The following is a 27,315-nucleotide window of genomic DNA, read 5'->3' on the forward strand; positions in this document are numbered from 1 at the left end:
AAGTGAATGAAGCTTTTTATTTCAGAGGTTTGGGCCCTAGGAGAAGTAGACTTGGCTTTCACAAATGTGTAAGAGTATTTATCTCCATTTTCAGAGGATTATCCACAAAAGACAGAGGAAAAAATTCTTTTTACCTAATTAATTCTGCTATGGGCCATCTATTACTATCTGATCTGAAAGTGTCAAGAAGTTCAATATTTTAATACTATGGGCCTAAACTGCTAAATATATTGAAGTAGATATTTTTGTACAATTTATTTTATGGACGTCCTGGTCCTAATACATAAAAGCAATAATGTTGTCTGTACAACTTTAAGTATGAAGAACTATGTTCTCAGATCCCAGTGGCTCAGTCATCGACGTGTGATTTTTCATTTCTTTTTAAAAAGGCATGGATGTTTTGGTCCACACCACTGATCAGGTCTTACAAGAAAATCCCTTCAACAGGGATAAAATGGGATAATTTGAGATGGGCACCTTTAGTATCATGACTGAAACTCATTCAAAGGAAACAGCCAAAGTCCAACAGTCTCTCTCACTGGGTAAAATATATGTGCACTCTTCATCTTTAGAGTATACAAATGTACTTCCAATTTTACCAATGTATAAAATAAGTCCTGTAATTGAATAATGTGATTAACTATAATTAACTATATATTCAGATTATCATATCTCTTTTTCTCATAGCCTAATTAGAAAAAAAAAGATTTGAAGATTATACCAAGCTTGATATACTAAGAGTATTGCAGTATCCCTTTCCCTATCCAAATTCATGATTCGCCTTGAGGAAAAGGGTTTTTTAAAGAAATATGTGATGAATCCATCTTTCTGTGCTCCTTCTATTGAATCCATACATTTTCTGATTTTTCCTTGTTTCCATTTTGATAAATTTTGTCACTATCACACGTAAATTTTATTACTATCACATGTACACTGAGCACCCCACTATGCAGAGATCAGACCTTATAGAAATCCCTGTAAAAATGTTTGTACCCAGCAAGTACATGTTAATGCCTACTTTTATATTCAGCATGCACTTGAAAGAAGTAGCTAAACTGGACTGATTTCATTCATGTAGTTTATCACAAATGCTGACATAAATACAACTTGGGTGATACAGTGGGCTAATCAGAAAAAAATAAATAGAGAATAGGTTTTTTGTTTATTACTCCATAAACTGGAGGAATTTTAAACTTCCTCATAAAAATTTAACAAGACTTTCTGTACTCATAGCATAAAGAAGCATTACCAGAAAATGCAGAACCTCTTCATGGAAGTAAAGGTCAAGGCTCACTTCCATTCCTCTTGAACACTGTGCCAACTTCTCTACATACCATAATTCATCAAATAATCTAATTAACTTGTTTATAATTAAGTTAGGCGTACTTAAGGTCATGCAATTACAGGTCTGTGAAGAGAGTTTTACACCAACAAAGCAGCTGCAATCCAAATGACAAATCACACATTCTCTAATAACTCTCAATTTCCAGACAGCTATACATAATGGTTTTTTATAACCAAGTTAAAAGGAGGTTTTGTCTCTTTGCAAGTGCTGCCTGTTCAGAAGAAGCAAATACCACAATTATTAACTCAGGACAAGGCTTCTTGATTAGAATTTGGAATAATCACATTCCAAAAACATAAACAGTGTCAGGAGGTGTTGAGGCTTCCATTTCCTGCTTGACTGCTGAATTCACAATGATTCTGTGTGCTTTTTTTGGTTAGGGTTTTTTTGTGCTTGGATAGTTGGGGGTTTGGGCGTTTTGTGTGTGTGTGGTTTTGTTTGTTTCTTTGGTTTCTTCCTGCTTAATCTTCTAAATTATACATTTCTCACACTGTGACAGGAAATATATTGGTTAAACTATAAGTTCTTAGGAAGCAGCCTCAAAAGAAGTGAAGGAAAGAATTCCCAGCTTATCTAATAAAGAAATACAAAATTCTGCCCTGACCCTGAGCTGTATAATTTCACAATGATCTTTTATCGATGGTGAAAATACACTGCGGTTTCTAAAAGGGATGGAGATGAGTAGCATCAAACTGTTTTGCCTCGTTATTTTAGGCAGAGTCAACTGAGCTGAGACATGGCAAGACCAGAAAAAGAAGACTGTCTGACAGCAAAAGCACTGCTGTATCAAGAAACCCATGTCCATACAGGCTGCCTCAGAAATAAACAGAACAGAAAGAATGAGTATATGGTAGCAGCTGGAGTACTGAGCTTAATTTTGCCTGTAAATGTTTTCCAAAATAGTTGGAGTTGCCTGCTTACTTCTGTCAATCACCAGAAGACAATTTTTTTCCTTTACTGAAGTGTATCTATCTGCATTTTCAGTCCCATTCTTTGCTCTAATGTCAGAGAGAAATATAGAGATATAGTCATCCAGGAGGAAAGCGGAAGATCATTCCATGTAGGAAGTTTCTAGTGAAAGTGTGGAGTGTGGGTCTGAGCAGTTATCTTTGCATGCATCTTTCAGAAATCTAGTATTATATTCACCATAAAATGGTGAAATAGCCAGAAATGAAATAGCATAAAATGTGAAATAGCTAGAGCAATCATCAAAGTCACTATATACTACAAGTAATTAAAAATAGTCCTTTTCTGTGTATTTTTTTTTCATATTTGTGGCAATTTTTTCAAAAACAATTTGGTCTGGCATTTTTAAAAGTAAGAAATAATTTTAATTTGATTTGATTTGATGGAAATGAGACCAAAAAGGTTTAAGATGATTTGATTTTAAACTCAAGAACTAATACTAATGAGAAATTAACCTGAATACAAACTGGCAGTTAGCAAACATAAAAGATTTCTCTTTTTTTTTGCTACATCAACCAGCAGTATGTTTATATCCACAGAGCACCTCCCTTTAGATCAGCTAATAACTCATGCTTTTATTAGGCCTCTGTTGTAACAACTCAGGTGCAGATTTCCAGCAAATGAAAAAATGCCACATATTAAAACTCTTGAGTATCATAGTTCATGCCACAATTTGGTTCACCCATAACTCTGTCTAGGCTTCACCCTGCCAGTATTTTAGTGACTCTTTTGGGTTTCCAAGAAGTTCACAATACAAACCAGGGTGTTCTGGAGTAGAACTAATTATCTTCACAGTGACTGGTACGGGGCTGTGTTCTGGATTTGTGCTGAACAGAGGGTTCATAACATGGAGATGTTTCTGTTATTGCTGAGCACGGCTTACACAGGGAAAGGGTCTTTTCTGCTTTTCATATGGCCATGCTGGCAAGGAAGTTGCTGCTCCATGGGGGTTGAGAGGAGATAGAGCCAGGACAGGTGACCCCAGGTGACCAAAGGGATATTCCAGACCACAGGAAATTATGTTCAGTATATAAAATGGGGGAAGGAGGAGGGAGGAGGAGACATTCAGAGTGATGTTGTCTTCCCAAGTAACCATTATGTGTGCGTGGGCCCTGTTGACCTGGAGATGGCTGAACACCTGTTCACCCATGTGTAACAGTCGATCCAAAGGTCCCTCATCTGCCTCACGACTGTCAGAGGCTGAGACCCCCAAGGACCCTGGGCCGCAGCACAGGAGTTCTGGCCTGACCGAGGCAAGACCCAAGTTTATCCCTGCAGGTGCACCCGTTGGACAAAGACGTCCTCCTCAGAAACTCGTGCAGGAACAATGGACACTGTCACGGTTCCTGGGCTGTGTTTGCAGAGGCTGTGTTTGCTCTGACTGACTATGCTGTACCTGCTGCAGAGCCTGGACCTGCTTGTACCAAACCTGCCTGATCTGAATGGTTGCACCTGATTCCCAGAGCAATGGGCCTCCTCACAGTGACTCTTGGGTGCTCCCCCCACATTGGCCAGGTGCCCCCCACTTCTGCCTGCATTGGCCAGGTGCCCTTTGCTTCTGAAATGACTATAAAAGCTTCCCCTTGCGACTCACACTTTGAGGCCTCCCTGCGGACAAAACAGTCTATTGGCGTGCGCCACGAGGACTGCGAAGATGGTCTTGGGCTCCAGCGTCACGAGGACTCACGCCTGTCAGTTGGTAGCTATGACCCCCCCTTTTCCTCTTCTCTCTCTCTCTCTCTCTGTCTTTCCCTTCTCTTCTATTGCATAATTGTGTGTATCAATAAAGATACAATTGATTTTACTTGAACTAAGTTCTCATTGCCTCTTTTTGCACTCTGAAATCAAAATGAACCATCATGACCATCCTTTGGCTCGTGACACCGTGGGAAGCAGTGAATGAATTCCTTGTTTTGCTTTGCTTGTGTGAGTGACTTATTTTTCTCTATTAAATTGTCTTTATCTCAACCCATGTGTTTTCTGGTACCTTTCATGTTCTCTCCCTGAAGCTGCTGGTGGAGAATGATTGAGGGCCTACACAGGGCTTAGTTGCTGGCAGAAGTTAATCCATGGCAAAGGGTCACTGAAATTCATCCTTTGCTTGTGCCTTCTGAAATGGCATTTGTCAGCAGAAAGCCCTGTAAACTGATTCACACACGAATGAAGTTCAGGAAGCAGTGAACAACAGTGTTTTAAAGAAGTAGGTAAATCCTGTCTTTCTTGTCACTGGGACACAACACTACCTGCATGCCCACTGCAGTGAGAAGAAATACTGGCATCACTGAGGTATGTACATCAGCAACAGTGTATTTTTTTCAATATTATTTAAATGTATTGTTCTTATCCCAGATATCTTACAGAAAGGTAATGTGTGCAGATTGTTCAAGCACAGATTAAATGAGACACAATAAACAAGGGCAGCATGTTGGGTGGTACTTGCAAAGCTAATGTCAAGCGAAGTGAGATTTCTGCATAAGGAAACCAACAGAGGAATAATGCAACCAAATTCAACAAGTTTACAAAAAAACCCCAAACAAAAACAAAATCACACAAAAAACATCAGAACACCCAATCCACCAGGCAAATGAAAAAGACCTCACTATCTTCTTTCTACTGTTTTCCATTTACACTGCAGTGATCCCACCTTTGAGGCAAAGACCCTGGCATCTGGTGATGTTTAGGGGCTCTGGAATAGCAGGGGGAGGAGTCCCAAAGGAAAACTTGTAATCAGCAAGAGCAGCAGTCATAGCCCATACTGGAAATATAGCAGTTCTGTCTACCTGATTGGTCTTTCAAAGCCATATTATCTAGGAAAGAAACTTAAATTTGCTTCCTAGAAAGTTCCAAAATGCTAGTATTTTTCTACTTGAGAAGTAGAAATTATTATGAGCAGATTCTATCCTTTCTGTCAGATTTAAATTTTCTTTCTTTCCTTTCCAATTTCCTGTCTTTCATCTTTTTATTTCCTCCTTTTTCTCTTTACTTGGTATTTGTCTTTTGTCATACTTGCAGTTCAATTACTTCTTTTCAGCTCTGGACAACAATATTACAATCGGTACTCATAGCTGAACCTCTGTAAATGCATCACATAGCTGAAATACAGCTTCAAAATGCTCCAAGAAATCATAAAAACAGAGTGTGGTCTCTCTTTTTCAGAAGTGAATGTTAGGAGTATATAAGCTGTTCATCAACCAGGGTCAGACAAGAACATCAGACCAGTCTTGGGACTGGAACATACACCCTGCAGGTATTCTGATGAGGCTTTTAAGATTTTATTTATAGATTAGGCACTGGGCATTTCAATGTTTTACATATTGCTAATGAAATGCATTTATTATTTTCTTTTCTTGTATTATTACAAACTATGCTGTATTAGTAAAAGGTGTATAGCAAAGTCTAGAAAGGATGTATTTGTCTTTTTTTGCATTAACACTACTTATATAAAATTAGTGTAAGTACATGGTTATAAAAAATGCCTTTACATATACTTTTATAGAAGTGTGTAACCATGAGTCTCTGTAGCTTTATGATCACTTCTTTTGTATTTATTCTGAGGTCAACAAAATAAAATTCAGGAAAACAAATGTAAAAGTCTTTGATTAGTTAAAAGAAGACCATCCTGTTTTGTATGTATCTTGACAACACTGGTTATTTCTCTCCAGGACTGCAAAAATATAAAACATGGCATTATGAATGGTGAACTTTACCCAGGAACACACATTCCTAGAAAATATTTCTTAAGCAGTCTAAACATGAGTGGTGTGGATACAGACACAGCTGTGGGACAGAGGTCAAAACTAGCAGAGTTCTCCACCAGCTGTTAAGATATCTACCCCTTGCACTCACACTGCATGAAGCCTTAAAAAAAAAAACCAAACACCCAAAAATTCCTCCTCCCCTCCCCACACTCCCCACAAACTAACAAATTTCTTACAGGGAAAGTTTATTCAGTATGTTCACAGAATTTTAGGAGGTAAACAAGTTTTCACTTAAAAAATAAACTTCCACCACCTATCTCTTCTTAGTTTGGATTTCTGGGGCAGATGTACCATAGAATTAAAAGCAAAGGATTATATTTCCTCATTATTTAAAAGGTGTCCAACAGCCAGCAGCACAGCAATACATGAGTCGAAATGTTTATTCTCACTAGCTCTTTTCATGAACACTAATAATTTAGGTACTTTGCACACCCTTGGGATCTCTTAAAACCAATAAAAATATGTTATCCAAACAAAAGAGCTAAAAGACAGCCAATTACATTTACCAACAAAGCTGCTAATGTTCCTAAATAAATGATTAGTCAAAAAGCACTTGGTTATTTTATGACAGTTTGCAAAAAGAAAGGCATTATTTTTTTCTGTTTCAGATCAATAATTCCTGCTATTGGTGTTAAATTAGTGCAGTTTTAAAGCTTTATCTGTTCACTTTTAAAAACTCTAGATACCATAAGAGGTAAATTCCCTTGTTATCTATTTTCATTAGTAATATAAAAGTATGACTGGTTCAAATGAATTAAATATTTCCTCCCTTCCCCACCCCCTCACCCCAAACCAGTGGAATCTTAACTATTAATCTAATCATCTTCCGACATTTGAGAAAAAGGTGCCAACAACATATTTTGCTGATGAGTTCCAGAATGACAGAAATATTTTTATCACTAATACCTGTCTTCAAAACACAAATGAGAAACAGGAACAGTTCCAAGTTAAATTAAACCAAGAAAACCTTGGTTTGCACCAGGACTAGACATAAAAGACATGTCAGGGAAAAGTCCACAATGGCATATATTTAATTCTCCACTGACCCACAAATTTTAAATCTTTAATCTTATAGTTTCAAAAAATAGCAACAAAAACAGTTAATCTTCTGATAAAGAACACCACATTTGAGGAAGAGCCCTTCTTTCCTTTCCTCTTTATTGTGGCATATGCTCAACTCATTCAATGTTTTGTTGTTTGGGGATGTTTTGTTCAGTTATTTTTCTAGTAAGGGGCAATAGGTTGTACTAGATTTCAATTTTTACTTTGATCTTTCACATATATTTTGTATAAAACTATCACTATATTTTGTATAATTATCTATGCTATAACTTGCTGAACATGTTTTTTCTTCCACATTCATTTGTTCCAAAAGTCGCCAGTTTCTTGTGAACAGCATAAGGTACCAAAGAGCCATAAACCCAGAGCCCTGATGATCTTAAAGACTGATTATTATCAGCATCTGTTAATTCAGGTGATTGCTTTAGTAACCCACACTGTTTACAGTGAGAAAGTAAAAATTTCACTCTCATTCAGATCTGAAGCCACCACCTGCTATTGTCAACTCTGGGAATACCTCTGAGCAGGTCAGGTTTCTTAGATTAATTTCAGCTCATTGGTTCTCAATATTTCAATGTAAAATTTGAGGTCTGTTTAAAGTATAATTTCCTCATCTATGAAATGAAACCAAATTAGTCTTTATCAAGAAGCATTTCTTTTTTCTTCCCCTCTCTCTATATATCTCCTATATTTGCTAATCACTCTTTAGAAACAGCAGGGGGCATGTAATTCATGCAGCCCATCACTAATGGGGGAAGACAACCTTAAATTTGATGGCTTACGAACAGGACAAGGAGCAGCAATTAAATTCATACAGAGGGACTGAGAGGAAAAAGATCATGGAGCAGGGGGCTGCAGTAACCCTTTTGTTAGAGGGTAGGAATAAACCAAGACACAGACTTCTTGTTTATTCCAGCATGAGAAGGGTCCTGGTTTATTCCTCTTTACAGCCCAGGCATCCTGACTCCAACTATTCACTGACTCTGGCTGCAGCAAGCTTCTGCTGTAGGTTTCCCTTGCAGCCCCTGACTGCTGGTTATTTCCTGCCAAACTCTGACTGCAGGTATTGGTTTGCAGACTGTGAGTGCAGGCTTTCACCTGGCTAGACTGTGACTGCAGGTTCCAACAGCAGGCTCTAACTGCAGACCCAGACTGACTGACCTCACAGCAGTTGTTCTCTCTCCCCAGGATCTTTCTTCTTCATGATCCCCCCTTTCCAGCTAACCCACTCCTTTTTAGCACACTTATCTTTATTGGATATAGCTGTGACTCATAGGGGGCAAGACTGTATTGGGTAATTAAAAGCAAATTAACACAGCTCTACTTACCAGGGGTAAGGTCACCTGTATTCCCTTCTCCTACAGAGAGGAAACAAAAATCACTATGCAAATGGAGAGTCATCAAAACATACATCTGCCATTACCATGAATTAGCTCATTTTACAGTCTAAATGTTTTTTTTTCTGCCACAATTGCAAAAAAAAAAAAAAAAAAAAAAAAAAAAAAAAAAAAAAAAAAAAAAGAAAAATTGTAATTAACAGCAAATACTCACTGCCTTAATACTCACTGCCTTCAGCCCTTTAAGTGCTGAAGTTACCAAAATGACAAAAATCAAAAAGCCCATACTGGAATTTGCTCAGGGAAATAGGATGTACTCAGGGTTACATGCTGTGGGCTGTCAGCACCCATAGGGGAATGACAAGAAATTTTCTGAAGAAAGTATTTTACAGGCATGGTTCTGTGAAAGCATCATCTGCTTCCAAAGCACTGGATTACAGTTCCAGGTACAAACTATTGCATGTCAGACCCTTAACTCTGGGTTACATTTATCTGACAGTACTTCTCCTCATACACCCACAAGCACAGACCATATCACTAAACAAATGACAAATAGACTAACATCACAAATCAAAACTGCAACAACCACACTGATTACCAAAATGAACTCAGGATGCAAATGCAATTTCAATAGCATTTCAATTTCACCAATGTTTGACTCCGAGGAGGCACTTAAAGTTCCAAATGGACTAGCAAATTTTACGAATATCTTTTTTAACTGGTTATGGTCTTGACATGACTTGATACATTATAGGTCATAAAATGGTTTAAGTTTGGAAGCAACCTTAAAGATCATTTAGTTCCGATCCTCCTTGCCATGGGCAGGAACACCTTCACTAGACAATTTTTTAGAATCCCATCCAACCTGGCCTTGAACAATTCCAGAGATGGTGCATCCACAGCTTCTCTGGGCAACCTGCTTCAGTGCCTCACCACACTCACAGAAAAGAATTTCTTCCTTTCTAAGCCTACTGTCTTTCAGTTTAAAGCCCTTTGTTCTGTTGCTATAGGTTTTTTTCAAAAAATCTCTCTCCACCTTTCTTCTAAACCTCCTTCAGGTACTGGAAGACTGCTCTAAGATCTCCCCAGTCACACGAGTTCTTATTTATAAATGTATCTCTAACAAACTATTTCCATTTATTATCTTATGGTAACTTCTGAAAAGTACTCAAGGTACCTAAAACGAAAGCAGTTATAAAATTGTTTCTCTCATCATTGTGTAATCCAGTGGGAAAAGGAGTGGGAAGAAGCAGCACATCTGATTTATATACTCTGCATTTTTTGCTCCAGCAAAATCTTTTGTGGAAGTTACAGCACAGGAACATGTCTCCCTTGAGCTTTTATACCTGCAAGCAGTACAAAAACAAATGCACTTTCACTGGATGTCCAGCACTCTTTAATCCAAAGTCAGGGCCTCTAGGGCGCCTTTCCCAGAACAAGGAAGAGACTCTTAAAATTAAGTGCTGGTTGTATACAGTCCAGGATCCAGATGGTCTGAGCTCATTTCTGGAGGTACTGCCACCTGTTATCATCATTTCTCATCAGAACTTGTACCTCACATTTTCAGAAATACCTGTTGGCACGTTTAAATGAGGTTGTTTTTCTGTTTAGATATTTGGTAGAGAGTAGTCCTGTTTTTTCATCATATGTCAGATAAAACCTTCTTCATGTTGGGGATTCTTGAGGGGTTTCTTTAATTTCTCAGCATTTACATGTGCAATAAGAATGTTTGAGCATAATTTTTTATGTCTTTTTGTCCATTTAGAAAACACGCAGCTCTACTGAAACTGCACTTCATTCTCTCACCCAGGGAAGATCTGCTCTTGCTGCGCCATTGCTCAACTAAAAACCCCTGCTGAGCATGCAGGAGTCCATCATGCAATGGAAACCACACAAGCATCCAGATCACCCTGTGCACAGTCCATTGATTTACAACCAGACCTCTAACAGTGAGGTAAAGTTGAATGTGTGGGGTGACCCCTATGCTGGGTGTGCAGGGACCAGAACCAGAGGATTTCCTCAGACACATGCCTTCTTGCCCTAGGTAAAAGTGAGTTTTTGCCATGCAGTTGAAAACTCGAATTCTTCCTTTAAATCTGTATTTTATTAAGATTTTCATCAGGTGTAGGGAGGCTAAAATAATTTCCAGGGCAAAATATATTAACATTTTGGCTGTAAATCTGACAGTATTTAGTCTATAGAAATAAAATTGGAAACATGAATGCCAATTGATCAGAAAACAGACAAATGAACCTAGGATAACCCAAGAATTCATATTGACTGAGTAAATATCCCGACTAAGAATCAGCATGGCTTTTCTTTTCTTTCTGGTGGGATATTGAGGCTGGAGGACTGACTTTTCTTGGAACATTTTTTAATTATATAACATATGTAATCACAAGCCAGCAGCAAATATAAATGTCTAGTTTCCCTTCTACATCTCTAAAAATGCCTTTTTTTTTTCCTTCCATGCTCTGCTATGTAATATTATTTAAATAATCAGACTCTTCTGATCAAAAACATGTGAGCTACAGTACCAATCAACTTTAAATAGCACAAGTTAAGGGACTATAACATTTCCTAAGTATTGTGCCTCTTCTTTTAAAGCTTACTTTCATTATAATCAAAGTATACTGTCCTGATACCATTCTTTTCTGTCATCTGTATATTACAAGTTTTCCACTCTATCATCATGTTAAATAGTTTTTGGAAGAGGTTATATAAAAGATAATGTAATTATCAATTTTTTTTCTCAGTGTGGGTTTTAAAGCAATCAGTTTTGCAATAAACAAGAGACTCTCTTGATAGGAACTGTTAGTATTTGTCAGGCATATTTCCCTAAAAAGAGTTGACTTGATATTAATAGCAATCTGTCGTTCTCCCTATCAATCAGGAGTTGCAATCAGCCACAAACACACCCTCTAGCTCTCCTTCAATCAGGGAAACAGTGCAGAAACTCAATTGCAAGTATTTAATAAATGCATAAAGGGAAAAATCAATCAGAAACTGTTGGGGCCACACCATGGTACCTTTATTTAAAGTAGAATTTTTCTTTCTCTATGAGCAGTTATCAGGTTTGTCAAGCATTAGCTCAAGCTGCCTGGCTGAGTCACCATCTCTGAAGGTGTGGATGTGGCACTGAGGGACATGATTTAGTGGTTATCTTGGCAGTGCTGGGTTAATGGCTGAACTCCACGACCTTAAAGGTTTCTTCCAAGCAAAATGATTCTATGATCTTCTATAGGGCTTCATATGAGGGAATGAAAGTCTAATCTAAGGGTCATCATATCTAGGGCTGAGTGTCTTGGGAAGCTTTAGGTTCACAGTTACTAAGAAATAGAGAATCAGTGTTGAAAGAGTTACCACTTAGCACTAATGAAAATGTATCTCTTTTTTCCAAGTACTTTCTGGGAATGGAAAAGTAGGTTACCTATCAGCACTTCCCAAACAAGCTTTGCAGCAAAGCACCAGGGCAGACTCCCCATTTCCCAGCAGTGAGGTATCATTAAAAAAACACCATGAATTTTAAACCAGGAAGCTTGGGTTTTTTGAAGAGCTTAAGACATTAGCAAAACAGATTGTTTCTCCCGATGTCATGTTTAAAAAAACAAGGCACTTTCAAAGTGTTACTGTATAGAACAGAATTTCACTTATGGATGTGTTATGTGTTTGTAATGCCAAATACAAGCTTTTGAAATGCCTTGCAGATTATCCTTCATTATCAAGAAGAGACTTTGTTAGGTACTAGTAAGGCTCCAGTCTCAGGACCGTATGCTTTGATTCCCCAATCGGAAATTTCATCCAGGGACTGAAAATCATTTTAAATATTTGTCAGTTTTTTACAATCATAGAATTTTTTAGGTTGAAAAGGATCCTCAAGACCACAGAGTCCAACAGCTAATCCAGAAATGCCAAGTGTACCACATTAATCATATCCCTAAATGTCACATCCACATGCCTTTTTAACACTTCCAGGGATGATGGCTCAACCTCTTCTCTGCACAACCTGTTTCAAGGATTGAAAACCCTTTATGGTTATTAGAAATCAGCTATTTGGGGCTTTAGAAACAACAGCTCTTAGGGGGTAAGGATTTTATTTTTATTTTTTAGCCAGGAAGATTGTCTTAAACCACTGTAATAAATTCACACTTGATAAATCACATCCAAGTATCAGGAGAAATATTTGTTTAATTTGTCTGAAATATAAGATGCAGTAACTGTAACCTTGACTTAAAGTTCTCAGAGATTCTTGGGGATCTTTCTATTAGCTCTAATTTGGAAAGTCCATATTAATACTGATTTCATTGCAAAACTCTTGGAACAATCAGAAATATGTGCATATTCCTAAAAAGAAAGAAAAACATTTTAAAGTCAAAGCATTTTAAACCAGACAATTTTTAGAATTAAATCTTGAAAAATGCAAGACAGAAATGTTACTTTTAAGGTATGGCTACCTGCATCACAATTTTGTACTCCAGTTGTTGCCTAGTGAATTCACTGTCCTGAAAAAACGCATCTAATAAAGTTCTAAAACATCTAAGCTAAAGTATTATACCTCTGGTGATATCAGAAGATGTTATTCTTGACCTAATTCATTTTGTGACATCAGAACAGGAAAACAGTTTAGCATTCAGAGTAAAAAAGGTGTTGTTTGGTAACCTTGGAAGCAACAATAGAAGGAATTCTAAACTCTGAAAGTGTCACCAATTGAGTTTAGAAAAACCACAGAACAAACACTAGGTCTCCACAAGAAGTATGGAAGATGAGTTAAAAATGTTGTATATGTATATGTATATGTATATGTCTGTGTATCTAAATATTTTAAAAATTGAAGCTAAATATATATTCTACTGTGAATATGACAATACAATGTTTCTTTTGTTTAATGTTAGGTGTCTACTTAGTATAAAATCTTCCTATATTTGATATTTCTTGAAGCTACCAATGATCTTCCTATATCTCTTTCAAATACTGGTTTAACAAATATTCTAGAAAAGATTTGGGGTTGAAGTTGTTTTACTACTTTTGAGCAAAACATACAAATGCACAACAGAATTGTCATTAAAGAACTGAAATATACCTAAAAGGGAAAGAATTAAAATCCAGGAAAAGAATTTTCCTATGAAGCATTAGACCCAAGTAAAATAGATTACATTGACCTTTTAACATTAAATACCAAACCTTAAAAATATCAGATTAATACTGCTTTGACACCATGCTAACTAACTGACTTTCTAAATTATGATTATATTTAGTAAGAAATCTAAATCTCACACTTAAGGTATCAATACAAAATTATTTCAGTCCATATTTTGGTCAGAACATCATCAGATCCTTCTGCATTTCCTATTAATCATAGTACCTTGTAAACTTAAGTCAGTTATGAAGCTGTTCTGGTAAGTTATGATGAGTTATTTTGAAAACACTATATAAAAATGCAATAATTTAAGAGATTATTTTACAAGAGTCATGCAGAATGACTTATTCTACTTTATAGGAGTACTGTTTTGGGAAGACATTAAGCTATTCTGCACTGCTATTTGTCTTTCATGTTTACTTTTCATCTGCTAGGCAGCTAAGAAGAAAATATGTCTTCGTCTCTGCCCTTGCTTTCCTTGGCTCAGTGTATTACAAAACATATATATTATCAATCGTATGTATTTAAATATTCAAAATGTTTTTACTTAATTCTGAGATACAGGATCTGAAGTTCTGGATAGAGTGGCACCACTGGGAATGCACCCTACACCTAAATTGGGAAAGTACCTGTAGTGTCCTCCATTGTCACTGAAATGCTCCAAGTTTATGACAGATAAGAGTCAACAATATCACTTTACAAGCTTGTAATACTTCACTCCAAGAAAGTTTTATTCTGAGTGTGACATTCTTTTGTTCTGAGGCAGCTAATGCCAGCTGTGCAATCAAATACTAGAGACAAGTCACAGACATCATAATGACAGTACCATATCCAGCAACACCTGAATCCAGAGGAAAATTTTAATTCCTTTTATCTCTATGCTCCTTTGAAAATATTTTTTTAAAATTATCACACTTAAGGAGCTTTAAAAATAGCTCATTTATTTAAAAGTTGTATCATTTTTCTGTAAATGATTACTATAATAAATGTGGTGCACTTGGAGAACAGCTTTATCAAAAGACACCGAATGCAAAATAAAATGTGGTGATTGAAGTAAGAATCAAAGCCTATGAAGTCCAGTAAAATGGGATCAACACTTAATTAAATTTGATTTCTCATTTTGGAAGTGAGTGATAAATAGCATTCATGTATTTTACAATGCTTTAAATCATGACACATTCCCATATTTATGTTGTTATCAAGCATGTCTAGACATGGCTGCAATGAAGTTCTATGTTTTACCCTCTTAATCAGGGCTTTCTGCTCTGCTTTTGCTAACAGCTCTGGCAAGAGTAATTTGCTATAATCAAAATCAAAAATATGCATAAAAGTTCAATTAGAAATTTACCATCTTTGTGGGAATACAGTTTTTGCATTTAATAATACTGGAACTGAATTTAACTTATTGTTTGTAATTTCTGTTAGAGGGGTCCAATTAGTAGACTGCCAGAAAAGTTAAAAAACAGACAAGCCGGGAACTAATGACTCATTTTCCAAGGAGTCAGTAAAGACTGAGTTAGCTTAAAATAGCTTGAATTTTTTAGCATGACAAACATCTAGATATGCATCAAAAGTAAAAATAAATTTAAAACAATGCAAAAGAAATTTAAAGTTTATGTAAAATACATACTTTTTGTTCTAGATGCAACATTTTCATACTGGAAATTTACAATTGACCACTGCTTCTTTCCCACTTCTTTTTTTCTTTCACGTGTGTATATGTTTTTTGGGGGGTTCTTTATGGTTGTTTGGTGGGGCTTTTTGTGGATTTTTTTTTTTTTTTTTTTTTTTTTTTTTTTTTTTGCCTCCCAAAACCACAGAGAAGCAGAGAAGTCTCAGAATGGTATAAACAAGTCTGTTTCACCCTCACTCTCCATCATAATTCACTCAGCCTGTTGATCCCAAGCTGAAACTTTGGACACACAAAAAAGGATCTCACCTTTCAGATGCAGACTGTCAAACTAAATCAAGTGTCAAGCAACACTTCCCACAGACTGTAAACACCAGGAATATTTGAAGAAAAAGACTCCTAGAAAGAAAACAAGCTTTGATTCTTCCTGGAAAGGAACAAACTTTGATTCTTTGCCTTTGAAGCCTGATTCTTTTCAGATGAAGTTACTACAGAGAAACATTCTAAAACAAATCATGTTTTGTAAGAGAACTCAATGAACTCAAACATCTTGGGTAGGAAGAAGCAGATTTTAAGATAACAAAGGGTTTTTTCCTGTGACAAGAAGGAAACTGGAGGTTAAAATGAGCTTGGGGTACTAAAACTGTGCAGAGCGCTTGTGTGCATGTTGTTGGTCTTTGCTGCACTGTGTTTACTTCAGTAAATAACAGGAAGCAGATCATTTCATGTCAATTCTTGTACAAGAAATGCAAAAGAAGGACTCTTCAATGAAATATTATTTTCCAAGGCCATCTCAGCCGCCTTGCCAGAACTTTTTTACACGAAAAAACTTTAAAAGGAAATATATCAGCCATTTTCTATCAGATATTTTAAGCCTTGAACAAAAAAACAACCCCCCATATGGTAGCTAAATATTTAAAAATGGACTGAAAATCCACAATGGAAAAGTGAGGACCCAGTTTAAGCTTATGAAAATAGTGCACACAGAGATACTCTGGAGAGAAAGTGGTGGGGACAAAAACTGAGAAGGTTGGTCTTTCCTATGAAACAGAGTTGCTGACAGTAATGGAGTTATTTGGACCAGAATTATACAGACTTCAATGGATGTTCAGACATCTCCACCACACAGAAAAATGTGTATTTTTATGTCAACATGCTAACTCCTCATCTAGAAACATATACACACTATCTTTTCCTCTCTAGTTACAAAATATGCTTATAAGCATAAAAACTTGGAAAATCTAGCCTTATTTTAATTTTCATGCATGTGTGTGAATGTGCATGAACGTGTATGAACAGTATGTCATCTTTATTCCTATTTCCTTGTCTTTTCTTATATGGGAAATGTTGCACTTTTAATGATAACTAGAACATAGTAGTTGTGTTGCATTTCAAAAGGCAGATGTCCTCATTTATCTGTTTCAAGATAAAAAAACCCTGTCTATAAACATACCAGTATGTTTCTGCCAAAAAACTCAGATATCCTAGCCAAATTTCTTCCAACTGTGAGACTCTGTTCTAGCAGCTCAAACCACACACTTTGTAATAGGCAGAGCTTGGTGGTGATAACTTTAAGCTCTCTACCAATTAGTTAGGTGCAAGTTTTGAGATGCAAAAAATCATTCATTTTCCTAACAGAGAATCATTTGGTTGTTACACATGGTTTTACATCATTCTAATCTTTATGTTGCTTAATGACTTTTTAAACCATACTGGAACTGATCAAAATATGGAATAGGTTTATAGAAAATTTTACTTTCTGGTTCTTTCAGTCTGAGGATTGGGAAATTTTTAAGTCAAGAAAAAAAAAAAGACACTCAGTGGAAAAATATGGGATGAAGCCTACCCAAAATTGATGTTCAGGTAAGTAAAACCTTGATTACATCTGCCCAAGTCTAATGTGTTTGATGATTCTTGTATGTTCTAATAAAGCAAGTCACATTCAGGCAATTGCTGAAGGAAAACCTTTCTCAAAAGCTCCCTACTGTATCTACCCCTGTTTAACTATTCATGACAAAGAAACAAAGATGAACAATGAATACTGAAAAATTTTAGATGCTCATACCATGTGTGATGATAGTAACAGCTGCTTGGTTTAGTTATGGCAAAATCCAAGACAATTTGCTTGGGATGATCAACAAGGCCATGGGTGCCTATGCCAATCACCTAGACTGGATAGCAATAAGTGGTAGAAATAGCAACCCCTTGGGAGGGCTGATGCCCAAGAATGAGCAGAAGGCTGAGCCAAGTCCACTTTGCATAGAGGGCTGGCTGCCAGCTAGGAGCCAGACTCATCATCTACCTGGAACAAGTGTCCTCTTTCCCCAAACCCATGGTCCAGGTTACTGCTACCACTGTACATATAAACCATTCCATGTTTTACATTTGGTTTTATGTGAGTGTAGAACAGGAGTTAGTAAACACATGGTGGACCCATCCCACTTTTTCTATATTACTATAGAGATTTTAGGCTACCGAGAGGAGTAGTTCTGTTCTTTTGGCTGCTTCAGCCCTAAATTCTCACATGGCTGAATTAGACTTTCATGTCTCTCTCTCCCTTTCTTTGTAATTTTGGAAAATTTGCATCTTGATTGAGCAGCATAAAGTATTAATAATCATAATATTAACATTAATTAAATACTTCATGTCTGTGCTCTATTAAGATATTGCCCCAGAATTCTATGTTCAAAACTCACAGTTTGCCATCATCCTTAGGCCAAATTATAATATTTATAACATGATACAGTATCTCACACTAGATAAATTTGCAAAGACGTTATGCATTGTATAATTTAAGGTTAAATGGATTTAAAACTGTGTAAAACACAGAGGTAAAAATCAGTTTTAATAATACATGCACTTTTTTAATTAGTTTGTTATTTAAAATTTGTCAGGGTTAATTATTCTTCTGTTGCCTCTGACAAGGCTAGATAAAGGGTAAAATGAAAGAGTAAAAGGTGAAGACGAATTTCTTTATAAAGCCATTTGACTTTTCCAAACTTAGGCTTGTATATATGCAGAATAATTGCATGATACATGCTTTATTTGCTCATTTGTTTGGTTTTCTGTTTAACAAAAAACCCGAAACAAAGCAAAAAACCAAACCCAACCAAATCCCCCAAAAACCAAATTAAAAAAAAATGCTATATTTAATATGGCAAAGCCCCTAGAAGACAAAGATTTTGTTCAATGCATTCCACTGAAAATGTAACAGTGACTTAGGAAACTTCTAAAGAATTTCTTCTTTTTCAGTATCCCTTTCTTAGCAGAAAAATTGAGGTAGAATAAAATTAATTGAGAGAAACAGGTAGCATAATCAAATCATTACTGTCTGCTTCTGGAAACCACACCGAATTTATTAATCTCTGACTGGTCTACAGTTTATAGTCCTTCATGATACATTTAAGCAATTTATGATGTGCAAAGTTTTCAACCAAAAGTGCATAAATATAAATTAATAGGTCAGAGCTGGTGAATTCTAAATATTCCCAAATTCAGAAAAACATGTATTTTATGCATGATTTTCATGAATATGTGGAATTAGAAGGCAAATTATATCCCTAACTTTTTTTGAATAAATTATGTCATAGTTTTAGACAGTTGTGGTTTCAAGCATGTCTCAACAATGTCTTGCATGCAAGTAAGTAAAGAATTTAATTCAGTTCCCAAATTTCTGAAGGCAAATCAGGCTCTTTAAAGTTTTTCAAAATTAAACTTTTTTATGTCGATGCAGACAGCCAAAAATTAGAGTAAGAACAAAATAGCTTTTTCTGATATTTTTAAAGTTCACCTTTTTTATCCCAGACAATTGAAAAATGCAGTAATTCAAGCCATAATAGGTACATTGTGGGATATCACAACTATATTATTTTTTACAGAAAGTACGATTTTGTTGTTTTGTTATTCTGTTACTCTAAAAAAATCCTAAAATATCTGGAATATTGCTTCTTATATATTCAACAGAGAGGTGATGCTCATGCTGAAAATATGCACTCAGTTTTGCATATGGAGGTTTCAACTCCCTTTCCTCCCAACACTACATGCTGTGCATGCACAATATTGAAATTTTACAGTAATATGCCAAAGCATTTCACTCCCTGGTAATTCCTTTGCAATAGTGAGATTTGTCTACTTACTTCTTTGGCATAAATCTCCAGCATTAACAATTGTTATAACAAAAAAAGGAGCAAGAAAGGAGCCAGTTTGAGCCTCTAAACATCATACATTTCCTGTGAATTTATTTCTTAATCGTTAGAACTCACATGGTGAGTGAGACCTGAAGGATGTATTTGCAAATGACTTTCTCAGAAAGTTGAATATGTAATCAAAGTTATTTATTAACTTCCTGCACCAGAACTCTCTTGTAGTAGCATGAACTGTATTCTGAGTCAAAAAATGTCACTGATACAGTTCTCTACAAAAAGCCTCTCTAATGTAAATGCCTTTGTCAGCATGGGATATAGGAAAGAAGAAACATGACAAATGGGAGGTTTTGGTTATCACAGCTCTCAAGAAAAACATGAAAGGCAGAAGAGTTTTTACAGACATGGTCAACAATAATACACTAAGACTCGGGTATTCAAATTCCATGAAGATATTGTATATCTAACTATTGCAGTAGAGTAATTCTAAAATAAAACATAGGTGGAAAGCACAAATTTAGGGTCAGAAAAAAACCCAAATATAACTAACACTGTGCTTAAGTATTCATGTTAAAACCTACAGTAACATATAGGCAAGAATTCATTGACAATTTACATCAGATATGGCAAAGGTTATTGCGTTAGACTGTTATTTTCTCAACACCCATGGAATTGCTATGCAGTTCAGTTCAAGCGGGAATTCCACTTGTTCCTTTTGAAAACCACTTCCAAAGTCACAGCCATTTTTAACTTCAAAAAGTTTGTAATTTCCTTTAGTTCAGAAAAAGAGAGGAAGAAAAATTACCAAAATTGATCTTAATATTCTTTACCTGCAAGAAATTCAGAGACAACTTGCTTACTGATTTTCACTAGAAAATTAGCACAAGCCCTGTGCTATATACATTTAAACCACATGTAATGACAACAATAACCAGTGACTACTTGTTTGTGTTTACTGAGTAAAACTATCAGAAACCGCATTATCACAGACACAGAATTAAACTTTGCCTCCTTTTAACTTGCACTCTTGACTTTAATCTCTACAAGCCAAACCCATTTTACTATTATAATGACAGCTCTGATTGTTGCATTGGAATAGCTCAAATAATTGTTCAGAGGGAAGAAATTATGGAGATTATTTCTCTCAAATTTTATTTTATCAACATGGCTTGATTTGCAAATGTTTGTGGCTTCCTAGTTCTGACTCTCGATTTACAAAGCCTAAAGATTAAGCAACAGTAGAGTAAGAAAGAAAGAAGGAAAGTTGATATATTTGCTTTTAGAGAGGCCCACGGCAAGTTATTTACAAACAGAAAAGTACTGAGCTTCACTATCTTTAAATATTTCAGAGATTATCCCAGCATTCAGCAAGAACTGGAAGTATAGTACTGGCTAAAGTATAAAAAATAAGTTTTTGTGTTGTATTGTGACAACTGGGAGTTAATTTTGACCTTTTTTTTTTTGAGTTTGAGTTTGAGTTTGAATATAGTGCATAGGCAGACAATATTGCCTGAGATTGTCAGCTAAAAAAACCTGAAGTCATTAAAAAGAGTAGACAATGTGCAAAACAACTGTATCAGTAGGGACAGGCAAATGCAGAGTTCTTTTCAATTTATGACTTTGCAGGGACAGTACAAAAGCTTAGATAAAACCTTTTTTTCTGTTCTGTGCTCATGTGTAAAATTCAAATTGTGACTCCTAAAGTTAGTATAACATCCTTATGTGCAGTGAAGGAAAACTAGTAAGTGGAAATTCATGGGTTTATGTTTAGGTATTTCTTCAGATTAAACTGACCTTCTCACAATGTGAAAGTCATAGCTACATTCCTTTTCTAATAAGCTCTTGCCAGGAGGTATCTATCCACCCCTGCTCTCCTTGATATCATATCCAAATCAAAAAAATATCTCTAGTATTTTTTCTTCACAGTGTTTCCTTTTTTTTTTTCTTCTCCTCTCTTTGCTATTATTGTATTGATTTACTGAGAACTTAATGGAATTTCTGTATCTATCTTCTCTTTACTTAACACACTATTAGCTCTTTTATCAAGTTTTTCATTTTCTTCTCATCCTCAGGTAGTATATCTCAAAGAGCTCACATTTTTACTTTCATTGAATACCTGTTTGAATGCAATCATAACATTTACAACAAAGGTTTGCAAGAATCTGTATGGCCAGAACTGCTTGACTGAGGAAGTAACATTTTCATCATGTCTTAATATGAAATGATCCTAATATTCTTTGCACAAATCCAATAAGATAGCTAATACACCCCACCTGCCCACAATCAATAACACTTTCCTAAAGGCCCATTTTTGCATGACAGTCTGCAGAATTCCCCACAGTGTTTTGCTGTTATTATCTGATTATTAAGTTTATTGAGAGATGCTTCTGCCTAAATTAAGATGCAAACAAGACCATATGTTGAAGTCAATACTATGGATTTTATTTAACAGCAAATGTGAGGCAGAGAGATAGAAAGAAATAGGAAAAAGAGAGAGGGGAAGAGAAAGAAAGAGACAGACAGCAATTAAGAAGTAAAATGCTCACCTCCTCTGTGGATCCAGTGGCATCACATTGATCCTCTTCTCGTCTTCTCAATGGGGACAGAAAGGGTGAAGGGGTTCCTGCAAAATATATGGATGAATATTCATGGATTAATATATGTTCAGGTACACATGGGAATGTCCAAGCATCTACCCTATAAGGGAGGTTTTACACTATCTTTCGTAACACACTCTGGATCTGTTGCAACACTTTGGATCGTGCGCAGTCCTCCGGTGGAAGGCCTCAGAAAGGAGCCTGTGCAGCGCTTCAGGTGTCTTTGATAGTTCGTGGCAACTTCTAAGACATGACAGATGCCCCTCAAGTGAATGTTCCTCATAAATGTGACCTTCATGATGAGGAGAGACTTCTACAACTGAGCCAGTTTGTCTGGAGGAGGACTCTCCAGAGGGTCTGTTTCTTATCTGGATTGTAACATCTGGGGATGGGGGGTTCACCCCTCTGAACCATAGGTTTCACCATCACACACCTAAAACCTCTCTTTCTGCCCCTTGGCTGTGGGGAGAAAGTGTGTAAACCCACTCTCACAAAAAAAATTTGTGGACTATGGCCTCCTTCTCAAACACAGCCAGACTTGATTTTCAGCACAGCTGCTGAGTTTGGCTTTCCTTGTGAATACATTCCTCTCCCCCAGCCCTGTTTACCTGTTCCTAGACCTGAGATAATAGGACAGTAGTGCCCCTTTTATCTTGTCTCAAATTGGTATCAGGTGGCTTAACTTACTGTCCAGGCTTCTGTCAGGAGGCATATTCTGGAGGGTGGGCTTTGGTGGTCTCCGATGAGCACTCATTTTTTTGCAGTTTGCTACAATGAGCAAAATCCTTCAGTGATTTTGACCATGTTTGAGCCATTAATTGTTTTAGTCTCTCACAGTTCCCTCACCTGCTAAAGAGTACTCCTTTGCTAGCAATACTTTCAGGATTCCTGAATTAGATATCAGGCCTGTGGAAGGCGCAGGCTTTACCCTGCTCTCTCAGGGTTATGGATGGGACACCATGTCACCAGGACAGGAGATAGATCTTCTATCACTTCACAGCAGTTGCCTTGGCCAGTGTCCCTGGTGGACTTTATGACCCAGTCAATGGCTTCCAATCCCCTCGATTTATTTAGAGACTGAAATTGGGCCTTTCTTGCTCTTAAAATATCTTCACATCAGATTTTTTGTTACCATGATTACTCTATCTTGGCTTATACTATTCATCAGGATTTAATATTATCTGTGAATCAAGAGGTCACAAGAAATTATTTTCTTACAAGATACAGACTATTTCATCCAAGGTCAGCTCTGGACACATGCTGCCTATTACCTCATATATATCAAGGAGAAAGAGCGTTATGATTTTGTGTCTCTTGTGAGCTTTGATTCTTTTAAGTGTTCCTACACCAGAGGAGGGGAGAAAAACAGTTTTAAACATTGCCCTCTGATAAAAACTCTGTAAGATAAGCCAATGAAAGCAGTACATTTCAGTGACTTCTCTGCAACATAAGAGATGCACATCTGGAAAATATATGCATGCAGCACATTCATTGCACACCTATGCAGCACAAAATTCAAATTCATGGGTGTGAGGGGAAGGCATATTACTCCATAAATGCTCAGAATGGACTCATATTGAATGACAGGTTATTTGGCCACATAGAGGTACAAAACTTACTATAATTCTCAGTAACTTTCACCTGCGAAAAAAAAAGCTCTAATAGAGGATTCAAACTTTTATGCAAATTAACATTACCTTTAATGCCATCATGAACTGAATATCAAATGACATAAATACAGAAAAGAATTTTACGTAATAAGAATTATTAAAAGCTTATATGCCTCATTATTTTTTGCCATCATTAAACATTTTTGCTATTTATATTGCAACACAGGTGTGAAAAGTGTGTTTCTGTAAAAAGCTGAATTCAAATATACTCTTTCTGAAAAATGTCTGCTTTTGAATTTGCCCCAAATAAAACATTGATTGTTCTAAATTATAAATATATTGATTCAGCTTTTGTACTGTGAACCACACAGAATACCACATAATTTTCCTCCATTTTCTTTCTTCCCAAAGTTGGTGCATCTTTACCAAAATGCAGCAGCTCACAGTATCACAGGGAGTGTGATGTGATCACTGAGAACTTTAGTAGAAGTGCAGTATGAATCATAGTCCCTCAGAAACATTATGACAGCTTTCAAAATGAGAAATGTATCTCTCTATAGACAGAAGTTGAATTTTGCAGAGAAATTTGTAACTTTTTTATTGCTTACATTATGGTTTGTCATTTCCTCTTTGAGGTCCCCAGTATTTTTTCTGCTTTTTATCAACATCTAAAAGTTATAGGCATAAGAATATGGGGTGTAATAAATACCAAATATTTAATTTAAAATATCAAACACACATTAATAAAAGCGTCTTCATTCAAACACTAAAGCAATCAATAAATGTGCTGATGGTGGGGTAGAATAAATCCCAACAGTAATAACAGAATAATTAACAGCATTTAGATTGGGGAACCATTTGTTTTGGCATCATTTCTATCCCTGCTATTCTTGTTCATCACAGAGCATCACTTCCCTCACAGCAAGCTGCTCCTCATGAAGTTGCCCATGGGCAACAAGTGCTGATCTGAGCACAGGTTCCTACCGAGTTATAGGGACCTGAGTAACCTTAGATCACCTCTAAGTCAGGATTATATAATAGTGAACCTAATATTTTTCCATGCTTCAGGAAGAAAACACTCACAGAGAGGGACAAGCAGGCCCATCCCCACCTCACACCCCACGGCACCTGCCAGGCACTAGCTGCAGTTTTTCACCCCCCACATGCATAGGGAACCTTCTCTGAGCTGCTTCTCAAGGGCCCCCAGCCCTTCTATGAAGACACAGCCAGAGCACACTCACTCAGTGACAGAAAAGTCATTTACAGTCAGTAACTGGCATAACAAGCTCCAGTTAAAACACTTGGAGCTTGGATGTCCGGGGATATTTTTCCCCCACTTGCATGACATAGACTAACCCATTAAATTTCAGGTTACTAGGTTTTCAAGTAGTACCATATTAAAGTACTAGATTTGTGTAGTGCCTATAATAAAATCCTTGCAGTCTTCTGCCAAATACATACAGGAAAAACAAGATTTCTGTAGTACAGACATAGAGAATGTATATTAATTTCCATTTAAAAGCAAAGAGTTAAGATTCCTTTCAATCGATCCTAGGCAAATTCTGACTGGCTATATTCATATGCTTCCATCAAAACGTTTGAATAAATACTCCATTTCAAAGCCACACAATGAACGATGAACATTCACAGTCGAGTCTCAATGAATAATCCAAGAGAGGCCCATTCTCCAGTCCTCTTAAAGAAGCATTTCACTGAATGTGTCTAGACATAGGCTTCACCTACAGTTCTAGTAATGAAAGTATTCACTAACATCACGGTGTCTCATAAAATGAGAGTTCTCAGCACCCTGAGACTGCAATAGAAACAAGTCATTAGGAACTGTGCCCACAAACAGCACATGTGTTTGACTGAGACTGCCAATGTATTTTTACTTTGCACATAACCACAGTCAAAGGAGGAGTTTGCAATTTTCCATAATTTTTTTTGCCAGGAAGCCCTCTTTTAGTCTTAAGACTCTGATTTTAGCATTGCCAACATGTCAGTATTTGAAAATGTCGGTAACATACAAATAAGTACATTGATAAATTCAACATGAACACACTTTCTTCTTGGCTTTTCACACGATACTGATTTTGAGCATATTACTAGTATGCACAGACAGAGGAAAAGTTTGTATGTTTTACAACACTTAATACTTTTTACTGATTTTATGCTCGATAATGTTATGAAGTTGCTAGATATTGATCACGAAAGACACCACACTACACTTTGATTAAAAAAAAGTCTAAAGGGAAATTCAATATTTACTACCAACAAGACCAGAATATAAATGAGTAACATTTTTATTTCTGATATTTAGTCAATCTGACTTCTTAGTTTATTGTCCTGAATTACTTTAATTCAGTCCCTTGCAAATATTTTCTATGAAAAATAAAACATTTTCTTTTTAAAACTGCAAGCTTTTTGATATTTTATTTAGAATAGGTTTTAAGTTTTTGTTTTAAACTTCTACAGTTAAAAAAATAAACTTTTGCCTTCCCTTCTCTCCCAGTAAGGCTTGAGATATTTTTCCTGCATCATCCTCTCTGAAATCACAGAATGATGAACAATCATTAAAAAATAAAACCTGCTGAGAGACACACTCAGCATTGAAATTTTCAGTCTGTACACTTGAGGCTTGGCAGTGTCCCAAGCATTTTGAAATCAGAGAAGAAATTAAGCATTTTCTTGATACAGAGAAATGATATCTTTAAAATAAAGCCATTCATATTTTTAGCCCTAGTCACTTTTTCGCAGTGATAGACAGGAAAATAAACTTTTCTTCTTGTGATATTTAAGAAAATAGGAGGAACTAATAGTATTAAGATCAAATATAAGGAAATTCACTGCAAAAATACCTGGTGCTCCATGTTAAAAATGAATAGCAGTGTGACCACAAATCAAGAGGAATTTTGCAGTTTTCACATATCATATATGTTGTAGACAGTGGTCTTGTTCTAGTCAAACTGTGTACCAATGGAGTGATTCAAGGTCCATGTATTCTTTTCTTACTCACCTCTTTCCTGTCACCTTTGAACTCACATGCTAGGATCAGACACATTTAGAAGTACTGCAGAAAACCAAGAGATTATTATTTACCATGGGGATTTTCAGCTGGATAAAGCACATGCAAATTAGTGGAACCTCAGCCTTTATACAACAATTTTGACAACTGTAAAACTGTTAAGTGTACAGACACCAGTCAATAAGTCACCTTGTATGCAGGGATGTCAAGGCATGTCTTCTCTCTTGTGCAATAAAACAGCAGGAGGTTAAGATTACTCTTTGGGCAAGTTTTGAACCAGGGAGACAGGATGCCAAGCTCTATTTGTTTTGCTCCTCACAAAACAACCTTACTGAAACATACAGAAAGATGAACAACACAGCAGCCCCTTTCAGTGCACTTTCATCACTTTGTAGTTTTTATCTCTGTCTCATTCACATCAACATTGTATTACACAACTTCAAGTTCTGAGTCAGTTAGAACTGTCTCCTCTTCCCTCCCTTACACACTTTATTAAAAGACACTTTAACTTAATGACAGGCTTAAAAACTTGATATCATTTGATTACTCCCTACAATCCTCAGAGACAGCTTTCCAAACCTACCCTGTATTTAAAATAAGCATGTTTGTTTGGTACTTCAAGTCATGAGAAAATCAGTTGTCTGTCTACAGAGTTGTATAAAAAATGCTGAATTCTTTTGCCATTCTATCTTGCAGAATATGGATTGAA

This window comes from Prinia subflava, chromosome 1 (assembly GCF_021018805.1).
Source record: "Prinia subflava isolate CZ2003 ecotype Zambia chromosome 1, Cam_Psub_1.2, whole genome shotgun sequence".
Lineage (NCBI taxonomy): Eukaryota > Metazoa > Chordata > Aves > Passeriformes > Cisticolidae > Prinia > Prinia subflava.